We start from the raw sequence: 26,106 nt of genomic DNA, 5'->3' as shown, positions 1-26,106 counted from the left end.
AACTTTGCAGACACAATTTTGACTGGGATTTGGCAATTTGGCAAATAGAGAAATACTCGAATTTGTTACCTAGCAATACTTAGTGAAAAAAACCAGGAAAACTCAGTCTAGATGAGTTTCTTGGCTGTGATATTTTCTTGTAAGTACTTGTAATTCACACCAGCATTTGGCAAGTTTTCAATCTAGTGTGAGTGCATCCAGGTTAAAATCGTGCCATTGTAACAAGGGAGTTGATAACATATGTTACATGTGGTGTGGCTGGGCAGGCCATGGCTCCTATGGACATGTGGTGAGATTGGGGATTACATAGCTCCAATGAACATTTCACGAGTTTGTGGTTTAAACTGGAAATGCTGCAGTGTGCTTTGGATTGTGTCACATGTGTTTACAAAATATGGTTGAAGCATACCCCAATTGCCCACTATTGGGTGCAATACAGAATTTCATCTAAGCATCTATACACCAAATGACATTATTTTGACAAAGTAAATTTGAGTGTGGCCCCCGTCTACAAAATGCAATTAGAGCATTGTTAGTGTGAGTGTAATGCTTGTTTACAAAACACCAGTTCGAGCATTTCATGAAAGACAGTTCTTTAATAAAAGTTTACTTTTGAGTGTGCTCCATGTTTATGTGTTATAGTCCAAGCATACCCAAAATGGGGTTGACTCTTTTCAGTTTCTTTTGCTTCTAAATATTCTAGGTTCCTCAATGGTTTTCTTAGTCTTCATGTATCTGATGCATGGTCTTCTTCATACTGGCATTATGATTCAGATTATCTCTAATCTGTTGAAGATTTTCCTTTCAGTATGCTTTAGACAATGAGCATCTGTCATCATTCCCCTTGTTAACATTTTTTAATTATACGAGTCCATTTGTTCTTGTGGCTCATGTTAAAGTTTTAATGTGCAAGTGGGTAATGCGTTTAACTTGGTTTTCATCTCTTTTTGATAAGATTTTGGGGGATATTTTCAACATTATCCTTCTCAAGATTTGAATTTCATTTCCATTCCTCAGGCTAAGTTGCAGGTCCTGTTTGGTAGTCATAAACCTTGTCTTTGATCTAACATGATTGATTGAAAGAAGTCAACTTGTGAGTTTTTTGAGCCATCTTTAGAGTACCTTTGGTTATATTATTGTTGCAAAGTGCTAGCTTTCTGGTCCTGCAAAAGTCAAGGTGACATGTGACAGCCTATTCTCAAGACTCTTAGGAAAATTTGAGGTTTATTAAGATTAGTGGGTTTCTAAAGAAGGTATGTGACAAATTTTTCTTCAATAGCACGATCCTTTGATTGAGTCTAGGAAAGAATATAGAAAATCACTAGCTACATGGATAGAGCGTGCACCAATGACTGTGCTTGGATTCTCTAAATGTGAGTGAGAGCTGCATGTATGAAGACAGTGATGCTGATATCTCTTCTTGGGAAGAATATTTATGGATTCCCTTGACTGTGATGTGGGGAAAACTAGTTTTAGGGGATTTTCTTTCTTCTCTTATCTTCTTTTCTCCGTCATAGGGATATTTGATAGAGGTGTAATGTGTGCCTGAAGCATCTTGTAGAAAAAAAGGTTGAATTTGAAAGTGGAGAACTGACCTGTCCAATAATTCAAAGAATCATTTAACAAGTGTCATTCCAAGGTGATAGGTAATTGTCTTTTTGTGGCAGCGGCAGGCAGTGGCAAAACCGCTGATTACAATTTCACAATTTATGATGGGGTCTATTGTTGATAGGGCACTGCTCACCACCCTAGGACTACCCAACAACAGTGCACTTGGTGCAATGTTGACGAGGGTTTTGGTTATGGGGAGTGCAAGCAAAAAAGAATTTCATGTTTTGGCCATGTTGAAAATTTTGTAATTTATGTCAAAAGTCCGACTATGGAGTGGAGTTTATTTATTGCATAAAAAATGAAATTTATTACACGTTCAACCCCTTACAGTACAAAGGGATTAAACTATAAATAAAATTAAATTGTTGCTTGGGCCCACCCTCCTCATGCTGGTGCCCCTTTTGGGAAATTAAAAATAATAAATTAACTTTGTTTAATTTCAATAGGGCCAACCCTATCTTGGCACCCTTTTGAGGTGAAGAGGTGCATTTAAATAACAAGTTGAATATGTTGGTAAGGTTTATGGTGTTTCTGGAAATCGTCCTTTTGGTGAGGATATTTTAAGGCTTTGTTAAGTGCATTTGATGGTAAGAAGTCATTGGATATCATTCTATTTCAGAGCAGATCTTTCAAGCATTGAAGAACATAATTGTAAAACATAGTAAAGCATATTTTTAATGACATTGGAGCTGTCATGATTGCAGATCCATAGTAGACCTTGTGTATGATTTGAAGCAGATCTTGAATCAAAATTTGCGTCACTTGGCAGCAGATTTTAATTTTTATTGCAGATTTGGAGTAGGATAAGGCAGTTTTGAAACTGGGTATTAGTGGTGATTTGAACAGATCTAAAAGGAGGCTTTTTGTGCAGATTTGAGAGGTGTTCTAAAGAGGGTTTTGAGCAGATCAAAAGACTTACAAAGACAAATTCATAACTGTCTTAAGGCAGATTTGTGAATCATATTAAAGTAGCAATATTCAAGAAGACAAACACAATTCAGAGTTTGGTGCCTCCTAACTAAGGAGATCACGAGGTTGGTGTCTCTTGCTGAGTTGGTGCTCAATAGTGGAAATTGGTTTGTCTATTGGATTGGTGCCTACAAATTTGTAAGAAGGTTTCATAGAAGCAATATTTTGCTGTGGTTTCTCCTATAAGGGTTTCCATGTAAAATCCCTTGACTCTTATGTGTGTGGATTTCTGTGTTGCATCCTGTGTTATTGATATTGTGCAATTGACATGCTAATGGTTTTACTTTTGAAAAACTAAAAATAGGCTTATCTTGATTCACCCCTCTCAATGTGTGTGCGTGTGTGTTTCTTTAGGTCAGCTGGACTATTAATATAATTTCTGCACTTTCTTTATGTTACAATATAAATTTTAAGTTGCAATGACACTGACCTATATTGGTTTGTTTTTCTTTGTCTGACATTGATAATCTCTTGTTATGATTGAGTCAATTCAGAAAGGGCCAGAATCCATAACATCATGCTTGAAAGTGGTTCAAAAGGAATTCATAAGGGGTGAATTCAACCAGCAAACTGAAACAGATAAAAACCCTTAAAAGAACCAGCAGCAAGAACAACCAAAAGCTAGAACTGAAAGACACAGACAAACTTCATGGATGGGGATCTAACCCCCTTCCTTTCCTGATTAAGCTCCTTTAGGGTTTCCAAGAAAGAGTTCTTCTTGGGCAGGCGTAGAACTGAGGCCAAAGTATAAGGGTCCTTTTTCACCATATGAGGAGATACCTGCAAAGCAGTCTCCTCTCTTTTTTTTCTTTTTGCTTTTTTATACTCCGATTCCTCCTGAAGGGTGTTGAAACAGGTTGATGTCTTTCCATCATTTGTTTGTTGGAAAGTGACCACTTAAACAAATTATTTATTCACTTGGTTTTGATTAGATTTAACATTGGCCAAAGCCAACAACATTGCCTGTTTCCTCTCTTTTGAGGGAATCATTGCCTTCAATTCATGAATTTGATCCTCAATAGTGTCCCAATTATCTAATTTAATGGCTAGTTCATTAGTTGCTTCCCAAACACGATCTGTAATGCCTTATATGTTGCCCTCAATTCACAAATCCAAAATAAAACAATAGTGAAGAATGTAGTTACAGAGGCACTTCTATTTTGAATAAGATGAGATAAGCTATATAAATGCAGGCTGATCTCTTTAGATCAATCCCCTAAAAAAATAGATTCTATCCACTTGAAAGATCTGAATAATATCCTTCTAGTGTTGTATCTGAATTTCTTCTAATGTAATACAAATATGTCTAGTTGCAGTCAAGTAATAACAATGATGGCTTCTTCTTGACTGAACTTAGTATCACCACCACAAGTTTTTTTGGGAATATTATTGTTATCTTTCACAAGATTAAAGTCTTTGATAACCAATATATGTTGCAGAGAAAAAAACTCCTTCAATAAATCCTGATAGTGTGGATGTTGTTGAGGAATCTGGCAATTATATTGGTTTACAACAATCTCCTAATCGATCATGTCATCCTACCCATAAAGCATATACGTAACTTGGTTCCTTCCAATATGATGTATGTTTTCCCTGCTGATGTCTCTGTTCAAGAATTCTTCTCTTCTAATAGCCAATGAGTGGGCACGATGTGAGGAGTCATATCTCTTCAATTATGCTTGATTTAATCTTTGTTAACTATTAACGCTCTTAGTAACTACTCCATTCTTTAGCAATCTAGTCAATCCCTCTTGGTTGCTGTCACTCTGTTGCCTTTGATTAATGTGATGTGATGCATTGATGGTTTTTAGAGCAATTGCTTCCTCCCATAACTCATGCTTGCCATAGTTTGGCAGCTCATTGTTATCAATAATTAGCTTTCCTTATTTCTCACTCATTAGATGTTGCTAATGGTCGACAGCCTAGCGTATGGCAATTCCTTACAATTTATTATTTATCTCATCTTTTGTATTTATTCCCTTTTAATTTTTATTGTTAATCGTTAATTATTAATTATTAATTATTTATTCAATTATTAATTAATTAACTAATTTATTGTATTACGTTATATTATTTATCTACTTATTATAATTTATCTATTGTTATTATTATGTCACTATATTTATTCACCAATAGTATAATATATTATTAGATTAATAAACTATATTATATTATAATATTTGACAATGTTATATATATATATATATATATATATATATATATGTTAATTATGATGATAAATTACAATAAATTTATTTGTTCATTAGTTTTATTCATTATTTTTCTTTATTAATATTAAACCCTATTTTCAAGGGAGGGGACATTACATTCTACAAGCTTTTTATCCACCTGGGTTTGATAAAAAGTTGTTAGTGTTAATAATTAATTATTATTACACTTTACTTAAGTTAACTTAGGTTAAATGCATTATTTTATTATTTATCATATGGACACCTAGGAGTATGCGTAGTTATATGAGTTGTCTTGTTGACAACACAGGAGTTTGCATATTCATTTGAGTTGTCATGTAGACAACACAATTGTTCGCACTCTAATTAAGCACATGGTGTCTACAACATCTTTTTATGTGACACACCTATGTAAGCTTATCCTCTCATCGTTGCACTAACTTCTGTGCTCAATGGAGGATAATCCACTCTTGGTGGACATGTGCTTAGTTGTGAGGCTTATCATTTCGCTAACTCCTAGTCAGACTAGATGCCTTTATATACAAACACTTCTAGTGTGTATGTACACGTATGATGTTCTCATTATTGTTATTCTGATCATCCATTATTGGTCCATATTGTGCTAGTGTTTGAGCTTCTTGATCTTGGTGTTGTTTTGCCCTAAGGCAAATTCTTACGTGGTATTAGAGCTATACCAAATTCTTACATGGTATTAGAGTTGAGGGAGCTTCTCTTCACATAGCCATTGGAGACCATTTTTGCTTCACCTCTCGGAGGACCACAATTTAGATCCCGAGTATCTGCAGTTATTGGGAGCATCTAGAGCCAAAGCGGACCTCACCATTGTGTCCAAAGGATCGATTCGGTGAATTTTGACTATAAATTTGCCCACCCTAGGCCATAGTCAAATCTGAGGCAAATTTTTTTTGCAAATTGGATCCTAAAAGCCCAATTTGAAAAATTGGTACGATTTCTTTAGATCTGTGCAATTAATTTTTCAGATCTAAATATTTTTGTGTCTCTGTATTTTTGCTTTTCGGATTTGCATTTTATTTTCAAAATTCTGCAGAAAATTGGCCTTTTAGGCCAGCAGGGGAGATTTTTTTTAAGGACAAGATTGGAGCTTGCTGGTGCAAATCAGATATTGGCATCATATTCAGAATGTCAAAAAACCCCAAATCGACTTTTGTTTTATCAAATTCGCACATTTGAGGTGAAATTTAGAGTCATTTGATTTTTGGAGGTGTGACAGCGGCGATTCTTTTTTGTTTTGGGTTAGAATTTTGTGATCTACGCATTGGGCAGGATGTTTGAGATCTCTGTTCTTGAATTTTTTTGCAAATCACAAATCCCGATTTTTGCAACTTCAAATGCTTAATTCGGGCTCATCTAGACACATTTTCAGGTTCGGTTTTCTTTTGAAAGTGAATAATTTTTTGTCTACTTTCCAGATCTGCAATCAGATTATAGGCTTGTGTGGACAGAAATACCACTTTCAGAAATAGGTCCTTTTTTGCATTGTATTACTTTGATCAAGCTTCAAAATTGTTGTATATCTGAGCAACATTGCTAAATACCAGATTTGAATTCCAAGAGGAGGTTGTAACCATCAAAATCAGATTGGCAAGTGGCCATTGTAATCGCACTAAATATAAAGTGCCAGATCATGCATTAGGGGGGGTTTCTTTGATTGTTTTTGCATTTTGGGGGGTGCATATATTTATTGATCTCATGGAGTCATGTCACAAGTGTTAGTTTGGTTTAAAATTGAAGTTGACAAAAAGGAACTATCACAAATGGAGTACTTTGATGATTGATCATTTAAGAGAGCATAAAGAAGTATTTCCTTTTCTATGTTCCAAAGAACTACCCTCTTACACTAATTGGTCACCTATTAACATAATTGTGTCAGCCATTTTTTTCAATATCAGTTATGATTGCTTTGATGTCTTTGGAAAGATCAGTGAACCTTATGATCTTTGGATGGCTCTTTGGAAAACATATGGAGATCCAATAGTTCCTCCATTCCCAGAGGACATTCTACCTCCAGTCACTCCAGTTATGGTACCTACAACTCCAGTTGAGATCGTACCTCCTGATGCTCCTGTTGCTTTTACTGATCCAGTGCCAGGCATAGATGCTCTTGATTCAGTGCAGCAGGAAACACCCTATCTCCCTATTTCAGCTTCATGGGATGACTTACTTTCAGACATTGCAGTGTTATTTGTGGAGTCTTACATTGAAGATGTGGGAGACATTATTGATGACATTTGTCTTCTCTTTGTTGAGGAGACTTCTTCTTCACTTGTTGCGAGGGAACACTTTGACCCTCAACCACTTGATCTTTCTTTCGAGACTAACATGATTGTGGATACTTCTTTACAGCAGATGGAGAAGGACTCTTTTACTTCAGAGGAGACATATTAGTCTTTGGAGATTGTATTTCAGTTTCTTCAGACATCATATCTTCTGAGTATTCTTCCTACTAGTTGGGGAGCATTCTCTAGTACACCTATGGCACCACTTCTTCCCACAAGGAGGAAGTTCATTCAGCTTTCATGGTGCAGCTTCTTCAGTCATCAAGGAGCTTCTTTCATGGGTGTGCATACATGGACATGTTACTTTGTTTGCCACCTTCTTTTGGGCATCCACTAGATTGGTTTGTGGCATCTACATTCATCAAGGACTTGTCAACATATGAGCAGACTTCAGAGGTAGCATCCACAACATACTACATATGGATTCCTCTTCCATCTTCCTATCCACAGTGGGGAGCATACTTGCATCTCTACTTGGTGTATCTTCTTCCTAAAGGGAAAAATGTTGTTTGTAGGCATTGGATTCTCTTTTGTCTTCAAGCACTCATCATCAGGAGATCCTTCACTAAGGGGGGGATTTCATGGAGGGATTCTCTATTGTATATGCATGATGTATGTCATGGGGGGGGGAGGGGGGGGGGGGAGGGGGCGAGGTTGATTACTTCATCCATACATGCATCTTCTTTAGTACTTATCTCTCTTTTTGGGGGAGGGTTTTTCCCATGAGTTTTTCCCTCTTTCTCCGTTTCCAAAGAGATTGCATTGCATTACATCACATTATATGTAGAGCATTGCATTTGTACACTGGTACCTAACATGGCCTAATAGTCGGGACCCATCATGCATTTTCATTTAGTTTTTGTGAGCTTAAGTGCATTCCCCTAAGTTGCACTTAAGGGGGGGAGGTGTTAGTGTAAATAATTAATTATTACTACACTTTACTTAAACTTACTTAGGTTAAATGCATTATTTTATTATTTATCATATAGACACCTAGGAGTATGTGTAGTTATATAAATTTTTTTGTTGACAACATAGGAGTTTGCATATTCATCTGAGTTGTCATGTAGACAACATAGTTGTTCGCACTCTAATTAAGCACATGGTGTCTACAACATCTTTTTACGTGACACACCTATATAAGCTTATCCTCTCATCATTGCACTAACTTCTATGCTCAATGGAGGATAATCCACTCTTGGTGGACATGTGCTTAGTTGTGAGGCTTATCATTTCGCTAACTCCTATTCAGTCCAGATGCCTTTATATACAGACACTTCTAGTGTGTACGTACACATATGATATTCTCATTATTGTTATTCTGATCATCCATTATTGGTCCATATTGTATTAGTATTTGAGCTTCTTGATCTTGGTGTTATTTTGCCCTAAGGCAAATTTTTACAAAAGCCAACAATATCTCCTCTTTCTCCTCTTTTGAAGGAATCATGGCCTTCAATCACAAATTTGATTTATCTAATTTCATGGCAAGTTCATCAGCTGCTTCCCAAACATGATCATCCACAATAGTTTGAGACCAATCCCCAGCTTTAGCCTTAGCCTCTACAATAGCCTCCAGTCTATTAATCTTCTTGGCTCTATGGAGTTGTGCAATGAGCCATTTGATGATTGCATTCTGATGGTTATAGAGGATGCACAATTTATCCACTTTCTCCAACTATTTGGGGGTAGCTAGGTAGCTCATCTTTGGGGGTGGGGTTGTGGGAATAGGTAGGACAAACATTCTAAGGGACCTCAAGATCACCTTTAGGGGAATGAGGGGCAGAAATAGGGAAAGATTGACTGGAATTTTTGATGCAGAGGTATTAGAACACTTAACCAAAATCCTTAGACAACCTAGGTTTTCTTCACTTCTAGGAACCCACAATTGATTCCAACCAACCAAGCCTTCCCAATAGGCTTCCTATGTAGATTGAACTTGTTCTTGACCAATCTCCTATGGCCCTCCCAAAGAACAAAACAACTCCACAAGTGAGTATCTACTCACACACAAACACCTTCACCATCCTAGGTTCACCCAAGTGTTCCACCCTTGCATATCAGGATCTGATCTCACCAATGGCCTCAAGACATGTAGGTATGTTCTATGCTCATTTTACGACCCAACTCTGAAATATGGACTGCATGGACCCATTCCCAACAACCCAACACTATTCACAATAGGGTTGTCCTCACGCATTTACAAAAATCTGATTGCTTTGCCAGTTTACAGTCCTTCACTTGGTCAATCCAGAACTTATTTTTCCAATTGCTTCGGTAGGCTAATAGATAATTAGAAAACTACAGCCTCTGTTTCGAGCCTAATGTTTTTTTTGATTGATAAGTTTTGAGCCTAATGTTGACTGTCATAAAAAACCTAGAAAAATGCTTACCCAGTCTGCATAGGGCATCCAGTTTTCCCCTGAATACAAACCCAATCACTACGAGATTTAAACCAATTGAAAGAACATTCAATCTAATATCCATTACCAAAGAATCATAATTTTTGGCCAGTTGAAATTGCAGATATGAACCAAACTTTGAATATGTCCTTGATATTGAGGGTTTGACAAAAATCAATGGATCTCCTTTCACATACCACGGCCAGATCTGAAACTTGGTTTGTTTGAAATATAATACACCATACTATCTTCACCAATCAAGATCACAATGAAATAAATCTATTAAAAGAATAAAAACATGTCTGTTATTAGGGAATTGTAGATAAATAACATGAAAATGGTGTTATTTACATCACATTACATTCGATCTCCACACCACTTATAAATGCCTGACCCAAAGGGCAATATAAAGTTCTCAAGGCAGTTTTTAACTGCTTACAACAACCACAACCAACTTTGGATGTTGGTTTACCACTTGACCCTCGAATTGATAAAATGTTGCAAAGTTGCCATTGGCAACTTTTGCAACATTTGTGCAACTTCTGCACTTTTACATCAAATGGCTTCTAATTGCCACCAAACTCTACCAACACATAATAGGATAATTAACATGTTTACAATCATTTTTGACCCTATTTGACCATTTTTACCAACTTTGACGTTGACCAATCACGGTTTAGTTGGTCTGTTGGTTACAATACGGCTTTATGGCCTTACAATTGTATTTTAATGTATAGAATAATACCAAACAAATGTAAAAATGATAATCATGGCCTTTACATGGTCTTCTTACAAACATTCAAATGCTTTGACCAAAATTAGTCATGGTTCTTGTGCTCCTAGTGCTTCTGCACCAATTTTTTAGGGGTCCACTCCAACTTAGTTGACCAAGAAGAGGTAGAATCCTCAGAGACAATGATAGTTTTTCAATATTCTATTTTTTGCCGAAAACTTTCAACTTAGCCTTCCTTTGAGGCTTAACCCTTCTCGTGCAAGGAGGAGTAATTGTAGTAGCAGGTGAAGCCATTTTACTTTCCTACTAGTTGTTGAGCTTAACAATGATGGGAGATTTTTTAGTGCCAATGTCTAGGGTAAGAGCCAAATGAAAGTTATACATGCGCATGATTAGGCTTTGACGCAAAGGGGACCCCACATGGGTTTTAGATTTAACAATAGCTTGGGACAACAAAGATAAATCTAGAAAGGGAAATTAAGGTTAATACCATGCCAAAAGTGATTGAGCATAGGAAAAAGGTGGGAGTGGAAGGATTTGAACCTTCCTTTAAGCGTGATGAATTTTGCCATGTCCTTCCATTCACTTGGGAGCTCTTCACGGTTGAAGTTGTTCTAAAGGTGTGGGATTTTTTCACCAAGGCCAAGGAATTTCTTGAAGTCCGATTTATAATGGGCATTGGACAATCCATGCTAGCAACCCAACAACAACAATATCAAACTTGTCTAAGACCACAAAAGAGATGCTGCTAATGATCTCTTCGCCTTGGTCCCAAGACTTAGCAAACTTGTCTAATAATTCCAAATCATAGCCTTTCTTCCCTCAACACAATTATCCATCTAGCCTGCTTGGAGAATAGGCCAAAAAGTGCTTGTACTTGAATTCTTCACAATTATCAAGCCCCAATTTTATAATGTCTCCCCCAATGACTTCCTTGCAAAAATTCATATAGACAGAAAAAGAAACAGAGAAAAGGAAGATGCCAAAAATAAATGTGAGAAAAATTGGAGAAGCAATCCCAATTTAATGCTTTACCATTGGGTAATAATTGCCTCTTAGCACACAAGTTGTCATGATAAATGTAGTGGGTAGTGACCATCTTTTTCCATGTGTGACAAAATCTTGATTGTATGGCCTTACTTGCCTCGTCAGGAAAGTCTTGACCTTCAAACCAGGTTTGTAAGGACTCAGTGAAATGACCCATAGTCGCTAACCTATCAATAGAGCTATTCCCCTTATAGAAGTTGAGTTGGAATCTGATATTATCCAATGTGGCTATTGAACCTTTCTTTTTGAGGATTAAACTTGACGATTCTCATCTAGGCTTAGCGGCGCCAATCAACCTCATAATGACATTGAGAGCATTCCATTTTAATGATGAGTTTTTTATAACCAAAGGGTGTAACCAACTTAATACCATGATGGGAAGCCATGACTTCTGGCATATGAGTTGTTTTGAACCCCAAATTCACAACGTAGGCCAATAACACTTTTCTCCTTTTATCTTTGATGAGAGCAACCCCACCTGCTTTACCTAGGTTCCTAATAGAAGATCCATGGAAATTGAGTTTATCCCATCCTAGGTTGGGGAGGGGGAATTTAATGTTATTTTTGAATCCTAGAGGGGAGTTGTAACCTTCAAGCCAAGGGGAAAGATCCTTTACTATAGCAAAGTGGATTGATTTCTAGTTAGATTTCTTGTCTCTAAAGATGCAATTTTTGTGTTCTTTCCCTAAAGACTAGCTCACACGAAGAAGAGATTGCCACCATAGCTCCTAAGTGAAAGATGAGAGGTAGTGGGATACCAAATAACAGAGTTCAACTGAGTGTCAAAAGACCCATTCCATAGAGAAAAGGGACACAAGTCTTTGACTAAGATTTCAAGAGTACTGACAAGTGAGCATGAGGTGAGAAACAAATTCCAAATCCTTTTTTAGATTAAGTGCATTTGTTGATGAACTAAATTTCTTTTTTCTGAATTTTGTCAAAAATGAGGATTTTTCTATGACAAACCGTCCACTAGAAGAATCTAATTTTTGGTATAACATTAGAGTTCCACGCTGTCACAACTGAAATCTCTGGGCTATTGAGGAGAGAGTAGATTATAACTAGATTTAATAGCGTTTACACCATCAAAAGAATGACTCCAAATTAGATTTTGCACGAAGATCCAATATGTAAAATCCCAAAGACTTAAGAAGCTCAAGAAGTTGAATTGCCACTTGCCTGAGAAGACCAACAAACCATGTAAGGGTCGGTTCTCCAAGTTAGGAGATTAGAGGAGATATCCAAATAAATATGTTGAGTACCAAGTCTCAATGATAGGTCCTTTTGTGATGTTTTCATACCATTGCCCCATTGCAAATTGGAACTTCCTTTTTTTCTTTTAGTTGGAGTGGTTTTCCTAGGTGCTCTTAGTCGGTAGTAGTTTTCAAGTCTCTAAGTCGAAAGGGTGAGTTTGACCAATTTTGGCCTGTTGGGAAGTCAAGTCTGTGAGGGATATGCACTAAAGCTGGGCTAAGCTAATCAAGGAGATGGAGTTGAAACCAAGTGATTTGTGAGGAAATGACTTGGAATCATTAGAAAATCCTTGTTCCAGCTTAACTTTGATCTTGGAAAGTCAAGATAGGTTGTGGGAGGTTAGCATGCTAAAGGTGTGTGATCTTGAAATTTGGGTAAGTTTGGAGTTTTTCAAAAACCCACCAAATCTAGAATCTTTATTATAACTCTTGTGATGCTGAAACCTATTTCAAACATCCTGACAGTATTTATATAAATATAACTTTAAGTATAAATGTAACATAAATGTTATATTTATATAATTCCTCTTGTCTCTTGGGCTAAACAATTGACTAAGTCTAGAAAAAGTAGTGAAAGAGGTGTTGGAATTCATTTGAGCCCAAGAATTCCACCCAAGAAATTTCTCTACTGCTGAAACTTCGTCCTGATAGAAGAATAATTTTGATGAGGATTAAGCGCCCAAGTTTTGAAGATAAAAATTTGATGATCAAGGTCGTGAGGGTTTTGAGATTTAGAAGGCAGTTGATGAAGTTTTGGGCATCATAAATTCCAGTTGGAATTTCTTTGATTAGTCTGCCATGGAAATTCCTCAACCTTAAGAATCTCTGCTGAGCTAGAGGTCTAAGATTTTGATGGCAACCGAAGTTTAGTGTGAATCAAGTGTTAGAGTGATGAAGGGGCAAGGTAGGAGAGTTTTGAGGTTAGAAAGTAAGTTTGGTGTATGATCAGGAAATCAGGTTGGAATTTTCTTTGAGAGGAATTCCTCCATGGGAATTCCCCACTTCAGGAATCTTCGCCCAGCCTAAAGCCTTGAATTTTAATGCAACTTGGAAGATTCGAGAGAGAGGAATAGGAATTTAGAGCTGAATTGTTGAAGGAGTTCGGGATACTTTTCTTAAGACAAGTTTAGGACTGAAGTCTGGTCAGAATTCATCTGATTAGAGGAATTCCACCATGAAGACTCCTCAAAACTAGTAAACTCCACCCAGCAAGGTACCTCGGATTTTGGTGAAGTTAAAAAGCTTAAATGACAGGAACAAAGATTGATGACCAAAGTGATGAAATTGTAAGGCAAGTGGCAGGATTTTTGAGACAAGACTAAGAACATGAGGTCTGGTTGGACTTTCTCTAATCAGAGGGCCCAAGGAAATTCCTTAAAATCAGAAATCTCTGCTTCCTTCCAACATGGTTTTTCTTGCAAAATTTGATCAATTATGATTGTGGGAGGCTAATTGCAATGTGAAAAAGTTGAAAGTTGGTGAAGTCTTGAAGGAGAATTTAATTTCTTTGCCAAAAAGTCTGAAAGAACAAGCCTGGTGGGAATTTCTCCAATCAAAGGGGTTCCGCCCAAGATTTTTCCTCTGATTCAAAAATCTCCGCCATGGAGAGATTCAGGTCCAACAGGCTTTAACTTGAAATTTTTGATCTCCATTCATTTTAAAACAAAATATCAATTTTAACCAACATGAAACTAGTCCCAAACAAAGAGAAAATTTATCCATCTAAATTGATAAAGGGCTGAAGTAATGTGGCCAACTTATGCCCTTAAAAGAACAAAATCGAAATTACCTTCAGTAATATGGTCTGCCAGGTTTTTAGAAGACAAAAGATTAATTGAAAGGTTCTAATTGGCCTAAAACTGCCAGGTTGGCCTACATAGAATGTTGCACTTTTTCAAATACACCACCTATAAAGAAAGGTGGAATTCGAGTCATTTCAACACCAAAGCAAGATACTTTTACCTCTGCGTTTAGGCAGCAAGCTATCTCCGTCCTGGGCAGCGATTTTCATTCTTGAGAGGGAAAATTCATTTCAGGTGCAGCGTTATTCAAAATTAGAGGTGAAAGATTTTAAGAAAAACAAAAACTGGGCATGATGCTTATTAAAAACTTACTTTCCAATTTTTAGCATAATTTTGTCTCAAAATTTGCATGAGAATGGAGGAGTTTGTCTTCTAACTTGAAATAATCCATGATTCAGTCCATTCTTGTTTGATGTGATATAATTTCTTTTCTTTGAATGTTTCAGATTTCCTCTATTTTTGTGATTGCTTGTCATTTTCATAAGCTTAATGTATGTTTTTCTCTCTTATCTTGCAAGGTGAGTTGTTGAGGGGGAAGACTAGGCGAGCAAGTAGATGTCTAAGATTTCAAGTGGATGTCTCATGTTCAAGCTCAAAGACTTTCAAATAAGGAGGTGGCGAGCATGTAAATATATAAGAAGTGATAAAGAATGATTCTTTATTTTATATAACATAAATATATATATATATATATATATATATAATTTATATTTAAATAGAGAATCTTATATATACATAAAATTGTAATGCTGAAGAAATTAATATAAAGTAATAATAATAATTAATACTATAAATTATATTAATTTGATCAGTTTGACCAATTACAAAATTGTGATTTAAACTTATTATTTAGATTGATTTCAAATTGGTGTTATTGAACAGTCAAAGATTATTGACTAAGTTGATTGTAATTGTGACGTGGAGTCATGTCCACAAAGGAACATGTCTCCACATATTGTGGAGGCATGTTCATTTGTGGACATGTCTCCAGACTGTCCACTGTTATACTTATATGCAGATCGAGGCTTGGTGAGATACATCAAGGCTTCAAGCACATATTTACTTCAGTCTTCAAGTATCGACCACTTCGGCATTCATAATAAATTTCTGTTGCAAGGTACAGTCTGTACCAACAACATCAGATATATAGTTAAAAAGAAAAACAAATAATTCTGAGAGAATTATTTCTGAAAACTATTAGCAGCAATTTATCAAATAGAAATAAGATTTACCACATATAAAAATCTAATCCAACTTTAACATGGTATCGAAGCAGGTGTGAGAAAAAGATCGGATCGGATTTCCAATGTTAAATCTAACCACCATAAATATTGCTCTTGGGAAAATATTGCATTTGACAAGATGGTGAATGGAATTAGACTTGAAGACAGACTTGAAGGTGCTTCAAATTTTGAAGCTTAGAAATTATGGAGGATGCTCACAATAAAAGAACATGAGTTAAAAACAATGGTGGAAAGTGTAGTTCCTAAACGTGAGAAAGATGAAAATACTCAATGGGAAAAGAACAACACCAAAGCAATGAAATTATTGGTAGATGGAGTGAAAGATTAGAGATTGTCTATTATCATAAAGTTAGACTCAACATATGCTGTGCTCAAATTCCTAGAAGACATGTTCGAGATCAATAACCCTAGTAGAATTCTTGCTCTCAAAGATCAACTTCACCATATAAAGATGAATCAGGGAGAACCTATCACCTCATACTTTGAGGATTACGGATTTGAGAAATCAACTCTCCATAATTGGTAATACCTTTGATAGTAAGGAATTAACAATGATAGCCCTAAATGGACTTCTTGTCACATGGGGATCATTTATTCAAGGGGTGAATGCCTGCTCCAAACTTCCTAAATTTGATCGATGAAAAGCTGACTGCATTCAAGAAGAGTCCAGTTTAATGACTAGAGGGATAGGTATGAATTCCACTAAAGAAGACTTCAGATTCTCACCACTCAATGACACGAAACAAGGAAGAAGACTAACTTCAAAAGGAAAAAGGGCAAGGATACTAGTGGGAAACAATCATTCAAGAAAAATAGGGATCTATCTAAAGTGCAATTCAATAGATGTGATAAATATGCTCATCTTGTAATGTAGTGTCCTGAATCCTGATATATCGAAACTCTAAGCCTCTTTTGCTGAAGTAACTATTGGAGACAATACAAGTTATATAGTTAAGGGAACTGGGACTTGCATTATCAACCTCAAAACAAGCATCTCACTCTAACTCATAGATACACTATTTATACCCAGAATCAAAAGAAACCTAGTTTCTTTTTCAGCACTCGAAGACGAAGGGTACAAAATTACTTTTATGGAAGGAAAAGTACTCGCTTGGCCTAAGAACTCAACTATCAAGAATGCTCATACTACTAGAATAAGACATGAGTGCCTCTACAAGTTATGTACTTTTCCTTCTCGAGCCTTAATCCATGAATCGACCAATACAAGTGAAATCTGGCATACGACACTTGACATTTTCATTTTTGTGGCTTACCCTCTTTAGAAAAGATGGTAACAAAGGTTGTGAAATAGGGAAGAACACTAAAAGCACTTTTCACAATAGTGAAAGTAAATCTTATATTGTACTAGAACTTGTTCATTTTTCTATTATATTATCTTTGAAGAGGACTACTATAGGAAGACATGGATATACTTTCTAAAATGTAAAGAATTTAAGGCATTAGTAGAAAACATATTAGGAAAGAAGATCAAAATACTAAGAACAAACAATGGGAGGGAATACACTTCATAAATCTTTCAATTTTTTTGTAAAAATGCTAGAATTAAGAGGGAGTTCTTTGTTCTCTACAACCCTCAAATGGAGTTGTAGAATGAAAGAACAAAACTATAGTTGAAGCTGCAAAAACCATGATGCATGATCAAAACTTAGAAACTTACCTCTGGGCTGAAGCTCCTAGTATTGTTGTGTACATGTGTAATAGATGTCCTCACTCTTATCTAGAAAACAAAACCCCTGAAAAAGTATTCATTGAGTTGAACCTAATATAAGTCACTTGAGAATATTTGGCTGTCTAGTTTAAAAGATCTTTAATTAGAGCCTTCCAGAAAAAGGGGAATTCTTTTTGGGTATATTGAAACTTCTAAAGCCTACAAAAGTTACCATCCTAGACTAAGACACATTGAACTAAGTAGAGATGTGATATTTGATGAAAATATTGCTTTTAGAAGATCCAAGGATGAAAATGAAATAAATGATGAAGATCCTCAAAAGGATCCCTCTCTTGAGATTCAGAGGGAGACTCAAGATATTAGAGAAGATAAAGATTTAATTGAACCCATGGATACCTCAGACGAATCTAGAGAAAATAAGAAAAGACCTTTATGGGCTAGGAGGATGATTGAAGAGGTAGGAAAATATGCAGCCCCTCTAGGAACTTTCAGAGAAAGAAAAAGACTAAATAAATTGTCTAGTTATATTGTACTCATGAGTGAACTCATAAATTTAGAGCTTTCAAATGTAGAGGAAGCCCTTCAACATCAAACGTGGAAGGATGCTGTGACAGAAGAGTATAAATCCATTCTCAAGAATGATGTCTGGAATGTTGTACCTAGACCCAAGACAAATTAGTGGTCTCATCCAAGTGGTTATTTAGGATCAAACATGCAGTAAATGGAAGCATTGCAAAGCTAGGTTTGATGCAAGAGGCTTCTCTTAGAAAGAAGGTATTGACTATGAAGAAACATTTGCTCTAGTTGCAAGGTATACCTCAGTCTGGGCTATGATTGCTATTGCTGCACCTAAGGGATGGAAAATTCATCAAATGGACGTAAACACTGCCTTTCTATATGAAGCGATTGAGGAAGAAGTGTACATAGAGCAACCTAAAGGACTTGTAGGACATAAGAAGCAGTCCCATGTCTGCAGATTGAAGAAAGCACTATATGATCTCAAACAAGCTCCTCAAGCTTGGTATGAAAGAGAGATCATTATTTAACAAAACTTGGTTTCCCAAAAATGATGCAGACCCAAATTTATTCTTCAAGGTACAAAATGGAGATATGTTAATTTTGATTCTTTATGATGATGATTTATTATTCACAGGAGAAGATCATCTCATCACTCAATGCAAACAGGATCTTGCAATTAAGTTTGACATGAAAGATTTAGGAATTCTTCACTACTTCCTAGGTTTAGAAGTCTGGCAGCAAACAAATCGCATTATTTTAAATCAAGCAAAGTATACTACTGATAGCTTGAAAAGATTTGTGATGATGGATTGCAAGCCTATGTCTACTCCCATGGAAACAAATCTGCACAAATTGAAGAAGCAATTGCTGACTCAGAGAATGCAGATCCTATTCTCTACCATCATATAATTGGATCTTTGACGTATTTGTTAAACACCATACCAGATATTTCTTATGCAGTGAATGCACTTAGTCAGTTTTATGTGTGAACCAAGGTAATTACACTTAGTAGCAACTAACACATCTTAAGTTATCTCCATGGAACCATCAGATATGGTTTAAGGTTTAAGGATATAGATCTTAACTTGCATGGGTACATTGATTCAGAGTGGGTTGGAATATTGTGATTTGGAAAAGCACCTTAGGATATTGCTTCAGTTTGGGATCAACTATGATACCTTGGTTGAGTAGGAAACAATTGTCAACAGCTCAGAGCTCCACAAAAGTAGAGTACATTGCAGCATCTATGGGAGCACAAGAAGCAGTATGGTTGAGAAAACTTTAAGTTGGATTATTCGGGAAACCAATAGATCCTACTTGATGAAATGTTGTCGTTGTGTCAAAGGGTTTCACAAGCATATACAAGATTGTTAACATAGCCTTCATCAACGACAAGGGCATGAAGGCATTAGAAGCCAATGCTATGATGTGTGAATAGGTTTCAGATTTACAAAGAATCCAATAGTATATAAAGATTAACAAAAGATGCATATCTTTATAAGAAGGGTATAAAGTACATATATAAAAGTGTTATGGCCATGTACCTTTACCAGATTGATAAAATAAAAGAGGAAATGAATAGAAACACAATATACGATATATTTTAGCAAAAGAAAAAGCACATTTTGACTAATAGGTTGGTCAACAATTCTTATAATGTTAAAAGGAGATATAATTCATGTTATTACAGAAAGACTGAGAACTAACAAAATGTAATAAAAGAAATAGTCAATAAATTATGGAGTGGACTGATTAAAACAAAGATACTAAGTTTTGTGATTGAATAATTCAAATAAAGAGAAAGATTGGTCTTTCTAAAAGTGACATAATGGTAAATGGTAAGACATCGACTACTTATGTATGTGCAACATCAAATAGTGGGACTTATGAAGAGAAGCCGTTGGGGATTCTAGAACTCAAATGATGGCAACAACTATCATAGCAGTTGAATTTTAACAGCCAGAGCAGAGCAACAATAAGTATTATAGCAAAAACCTACCATGTCATCCTATGCGTGAACGAAGATATTGGAAGTTGAACAAAAAATGGCAGTGGTTATCACAATACTATGAAGAGTACTTTTACATAGTGATGCAGTTTGCCGACAATGACAACAAATACAGAGGTTTGCGAATGACAGATTATAATCCTGGATATGCAGTAATGTTTGACATCAAACAATAATATTAAATGTAGATATCCAGGGAATTTTATGCAACGACAAACAAAGCCATTGAACCAAATGCCTATCGATGACATAATATTGATGAAACAATATAATAGAGGTTTGATATATTGTTGAATGACAAAGAAAATTTTCGGCAAACCCAAAGAGCAATTAATATTGAACAATCAAAGATGGTAGTGAACAAAAGGAGACTATCGTGTTCAAAGTTTATGGTGATCAAAACAACTATGATATGCGGCAATAAAATATTTTGTGATAAATGAAAAGAATACAGCATTAATAGAAGACATCTTCTTTAAAGGAAGAAACAAATTACTTTTAATCATCAAATAGTCACCTTACACCGCATTAGGATAAGGGTTCAACGTCAAAGCAGAAGAGTATTTGACACAACAATGCTTATAATGAGCAGTTTGAGTATTACAAGACTTGTCAGAATGTAGTGAATGAACTCTACAGGCTGAATGGCATACATCATAGGATTTTGTAATACCATGTCACGAAGTGTGACTTGTGGAAATAGGAAAGATCAATTCAATAAATAATGATTGCATTATACTAACTAATTAAATTAATGTTTTTTAAGTGCGAAGACAAAATGATATGTTCGACTTATAAATAAAAATTGTCTATTTCACAATTGCTATCAATAAGAATTAGTTTAATGACAAAGCAACCTTGATGTATATTAGTTGGCATGACTATATTTAGGAGAGCAAAGTATTTTGAATGAAAAGTTACAACCTTTCAGTGAAAGGTTATAAGAAAGATATAACAGGGGAGAATATTTCATTTTAAATAGAAGTCAGAAGGAATAAAGAAGTAAGAGAAATAAGAAAATAAAGTTGGTAAATAAATGTGTGAAATAAATAATATGAAGTAAGAAGAATAGTTGAGAGCATGTGGTGAATAAAAAGATTAAATGTAAGAGAAGAAAAAGGAAGTATAATCAGATCGAAAATCTGATTTATTTATATGTGTTAAGAGTATTCAATGTGATTGAAGATAAATATCTTAATTAAAGGCTAACTTCAAGAAGGGAGAAAATATATGTTCTAACCAAAGTTTTGTACAGAAAAGTGTGTATGTACTGAAATAAAATATTCCATACAGATACAAGTGTTAGATTGAAAGAAGATAAATTGTGCAAGCAAATTATCCATCATCAGTTGAGTTAGCAACATTGTCAAGGTGAAAAAGAAGTTTGTGTGCAGTGGGTCGGTGCTCACGAAGACAACAGTGGGGGTCTGCGTGTCCAATAGGTTGGTGCCTGCGAAGTGTGGGAGTTGGAGCTTCTAGTGAGGCAGTGCTCATAGACATAGGGTTGGAGCTTGCAAAGCATTGTAAAAGAACAAGTTTATATAAAGCAATTATTTTGCTGTGGTTTTCTCTCGCATTGGGTTTCCACATAAATCATGGTGTCATTGTGTCCATGTGAATATTTGTTCACTTCAGTTATTGATACTATTGTGTGGATTAAAGTTAAAAAAGATAGAAGTTGTTATCATATTGATTCACCCCCCTCCTGGTACAATTGTGTGCTCTTTACTCCCATTATCCATTGTGACAACCAAAGTTGTATAAAACTCTCCCTAAACCCAATGTTTCATAATAGATTTAAACAGATTGAGGTACCTTACCACTACATCAGAGACATGCTGGAGAAAAATGTAGTTGAGTTGAAGTATGTCAATACAAATAACCAAACATTGCATCCTCATCAAACCTCTTGTGAAAACAAAGGTAGAATACTTTAGAGGTAAGCTTGGCATGGTTGTTATTACTGAGAATAAGTCTCAACACCTTTGATTGTTGTACTTATAAAATGTTTCTATTTATCATGATCATTATTTCATGATTCTTTTGGGCCTTGTATACATCATGAAGAAGTGAAGACTTCTAAATGATTATCACTTGTACTTCTAGCAATTATTCCAAGATGACAATCTTACAATAACTTGATTTTCTATCATGATGAATATCATATGGTTGATATCTAAGTAGATCATGATAGATTATATTTTGTAAATCAATATCAACCGAGAGATAGATATCGTCACATAGATATTTACACGTATTTTATAGATATATCACGTTAATATTTGTGAACAAACCATGATTATAATGTCCCTATGGTAAGTATCACATGGTTGGTCCGTGTGCACAAACCCTATGGACATTTTGAGTACTTGGTGAATATTACGAGACTTGATATTTGTATGCCATTACTTTGAGTACTTGGTAAATATCACGAGACTTGATATTTGTAGGCCATAACTCATGATATCATTATGGTGGATATCTCCAAAACAAGATATCTGTGAACATGTCATTCAATCGAATGTTACATTAAGGTCATATCTCTTTGTGTTGATATACCTATTATCCTCCCTAGCGTAGAGGGAATGTCGATGATTTTTAGCTTTAGTCAGATAAAATCATGTGACTAATTACTATTCAAATCATTCGTAGATATATGAGTATATAATAAAAAATGATTCTTTATATTATATATACATAAATATGTGTGTATATATATATATATAATATATTAAAATAGAAAAAATTAAATATACATAAACTTTTAATGTTGAAGAAATTAATATAAAATAATAATATAGGAGATTATATATATTATTCTAAATTATATTAGATTGATTGGATTACAAAATTGTGATTCAAATTTATTAGTTAGACCGATTTCAAATCGGTGTTATTGAGCAGTTAAAGATTATTAACTAAGTCGATTGTAATTGTAATGTGGAGTCATGTCCATGAAGGAAAATGTCTCCACATATCGTGCATGTTCATTTGTTGAATGTCTCCAAACTGTCCACTATCATACTTATGTGCAAACTGAGGCTTGGTAAGATACAACAAACACATATTTATTTCAGTCTTCAAGTATCAACCACTTCGACATTCATAACAAACAATTTTTCTAGTGCAAGGTATAGTTTGTACCAACAACATCAAATCAAACATATAGTAAAAAAGAAAAACAATTAATTCTGAAAATTATTAGCAGCAATTTATCAAATAGAAATAAGGTTTAACTATAGTAACATGGAGATGCGTCCCCCTCGCCCCCCCCCCCCCCCCCACATTTTGCCCCATGTCTTGAAGATGGGGACACACTAGGGGCTCTGTTCCCAATGGTGCCACTAGATTCTACCACCTCTGCTGAGGATGGTCGGACGTTCCGTTGTTGACTATTTGCTGATTCAACTATTTATGTTCAACATTTCATGTTCCAATTCAATGCGATGTTCAAGTATTTACTCTTTTACATCTTTATAACTTAGATTGCTATATATCTTTTCATAACTAGCATTTTAAGTAACATATGTATAGTATATACAACCTCCCTTGTCCCTTGCAACTGTCCCCCCGCCATCCCCAAATTAAGGCCCCTCTGGTCCCTATCCTGGAAACTTGTCCCCCCATTCCGTTGTCCCCTCATCCCCCAGGGTGGTGTAATCATGGATTTACCTCATTTTAAATCTGATCCAATTTTAACATTCCCCAAAGCAAGAGCTTTAAACATGCATGTTTTTCCAACTTGTAAACGGAGTCGTATCTTGTCTGACAATTTATTTTCATCACACATTTTGTAAATTTGTTATTGACAAATTACATGTAATTGAGAAACGAGTTGCAATTGCAGGTGATCTTTTCACCTGCAAAGTCATTGCTGTAAATCAAATTGCAGGTCAAGTACATTTGGACTTGCAATTTGAATAAGTCAAAGATAGTTAGGAAATAGGTCAAAATGTTTGTTGGGTTTCTCCCACTTTTTTTTCTCAACCCCTCACTTGTAAATAAAGGAGGGTTCTCATTGTAATTTTCATCTTTTGGCAGGGCAAGACAACTCTGCCAATTGTTATATGCATTTTAAGACTTTGAGGTTAAATGTAGATTAAATTACTTACAATAAAAGAAGCAACTGTGCTTTCAAGCCTTGTGTTGATTCAAGGTGTTATGTGAAGACATTTTTTGGATATTGATTGTGAGTTTTGTGCATTTGTTCAAGAGGGATTTGAATTCACTCCTACAAACTTTGAGCCGTGTATTGCGCTCAGAGTTATAGTTTGTTTTCGTATTTGGTCTTGCAGTATTTGAGCTGCTTATCAAATTTGAAGCTATCATAAGACACTTAGGCAAGGGAATAGCTTACAAACTTTTTGCTGATTCGTTTTCTTCGTTTGTGCATGCAGGATTGAATATGCGTTGGAAACTTTGAGCTGTATATATGTTCCATTCTTGCTCTCAAAATCTCATAAGGAGCCATGGAAAGGCTCTGAGGTTTTATGTGTTTCTTGTTTACTTAAAATGCTAGTATGCTGAAGATTATTCTTACATCTAATGTTGTGTTTTTTGGAATTATTGCTCCAATAGATACTTTGCAAGTGAATTACACTATTGCTTAATATTGTATTGTGATATTAACATCTATTCTAAAATAAGAGAATAGGATGAATGTCTTGCCCTGATTTAGCTTAGTGTAAATAGTGGCTAAGTGTTTTGTTGATTCCAATAGCAATAAGAAGGTGGAGCCTTCCTTGAGATGTAAGAGAGATTGTGTCTTACATGTTATGGTTGGAAACACTATTGTGCAGTTGATCCTAAAAACTGTAGGTTGCAAAACATTCACAATTTGTAAGTTGTGGTCACAATGACTTAGAAAATTTCCACCCAACAGAGAGCTATAGGTGAGTAGATTAGCTAAGGGAGAGACTTGATCAAATTGTACTTATGATACTATGAAAGTGATTGATAATTCATTATTGGTTCATCATTGTGAATTACTTAATGTTTCTTTGAAATGTCGCACGGTTCCTCAATCTTTCACTTGGAATAGATTTCATTTAATGTTGAAGTAGTTTCGTTGAATGAAAGTAATCGTTGATGTTTACTTGATTGACTTGACAAATCCGGATCACTGTCCTCTTGCTGATTGTAAGTGTGCCTTGTGCGGCGAGCCAAAGAAAACACTTAACTTTAATTGATATTCAATCTTTAGTTTGCATTCATTTGATGGGATTGAAGAGGAGATATTGATGTGAAAAACATTTGTGTATTCCGTAGATTTGACTAGGTGGATGAAATTATTGATTAAGCTACATCTAGTAGAGTCCAAGTCATCCATGATTCCTTGCCTTCATAGTTAGGAGCAGTTTTCAAAGTTAGCAATTTTAAGTTTAAGTTGAATTGAAAGTTGTAAAATCAAAATTATATTTTCATTGAACATTGTAAAGACAAATCTTTAGAAGTGCAAATAGTTGATGGCCATTGACCGAATAGCATAAGTCCCCAAAGTGATTATTAGCAAATCACATTATTTCACTGTGCAAGTATCCACGATAGGAGCCTTGAAGTCATTTCATGATCTTACTTTGCAAGCTTAGCATGAGAGATGGCCTTATCACAAGAGAGGATTGAATATTTGGTGTTTCCTTATCACAAGAGAGGATTGAATATTTGGTGTTTCACGTCAAAAGATTGAGCATTTGATTTTGTATGTTGTAATAGATCAAAACTCACATCAACAGGTCCCTTCCAAGGGCTAAGAGTATAGGGTGAAATTCCAGAGGAGTGCTGCAAATCTGTGGGTCTTTCCAGAATGGGCCTTTTGTCCATTTCCTAATTGCCCAAAACAGCCTTGTGTAAGAGTTAGAATGGTTTTGATAAGGTTGTTCTAGATATTTGAACCATGGGGCAGAGGATTTTTAAGGAAGCTTAATTCTCCCACATTCTGAAAATATTTAGAGATCGAGATGTTCAACCAATCAGCAGAACCATTGATGATTTTCCATTTGATTTTAGTCAAGAGGGCCAGATTCAAGAGACTTGAAATTCTGACGTTAAGACCTCCATGCTCTTTAAGAGAGCAAACATCTTCCTAGTCCACCATAGATAGTCTGTTTTTAACTTCCATTCCAGACCAAGGGAACTTTCTTTTGATAACATTGAGTTTTTAATCCACATTGCCATCATATGAAGAGAGAGATAACATTAATTCAGTTGCTTTGATTTGAAGCCCTAAGCATCTGGAGTTTACCAACATTACTTAAAAGAGTACCTTTCCAATCGGCTAATTTGTCTTAAATTCTTTCCAACAGACTAGCCCAAATAAAGTTG

General features: G+C 35.4%; 1 protein-coding gene across 4 annotated transcripts in view; it reads left to right on the top strand.

Moving 5' to 3' along the window:
- LOC149579623 (3-dehydroquinate synthase) overlaps window positions 1–26,106 on the top strand; it is a 99,571-nt gene that overhangs the window by 1,616 nt on the left and 71,849 nt on the right. Inside the window, exon 2 of one of the 4 annotated variants that reach the window (XM_089786164.1) lies at window positions 24,183–24,270. The exons of 1 other annotated variant lie outside the window; for it this stretch is intronic. The gene's annotated coding sequence lies outside the window, so the exon portion shown is untranslated. Of the gene's footprint in view, window positions 1–2,515; window positions 2,646–24,182; window positions 24,304–26,106 lie in introns of those variants that run through there. 2 more of the 4 variants (XM_089786171.1, XM_089786167.1) reach the window with 2 other exon arrangements.

This window comes from Cupressus sempervirens, chromosome 1, assembly GCF_028749045.1.
Source record: "Cupressus sempervirens isolate cs-2001-9-10 chromosome 1, ASM2874904v1, whole genome shotgun sequence".
Classification (NCBI taxonomy): domain Eukaryota; kingdom Viridiplantae; phylum Streptophyta; class Pinopsida; order Cupressales; family Cupressaceae; genus Cupressus; species Cupressus sempervirens.
The sequence above is the reverse complement of the archived record's forward strand: the minus strand, read 5'-3'. Positions and strand labels throughout refer to the sequence as shown.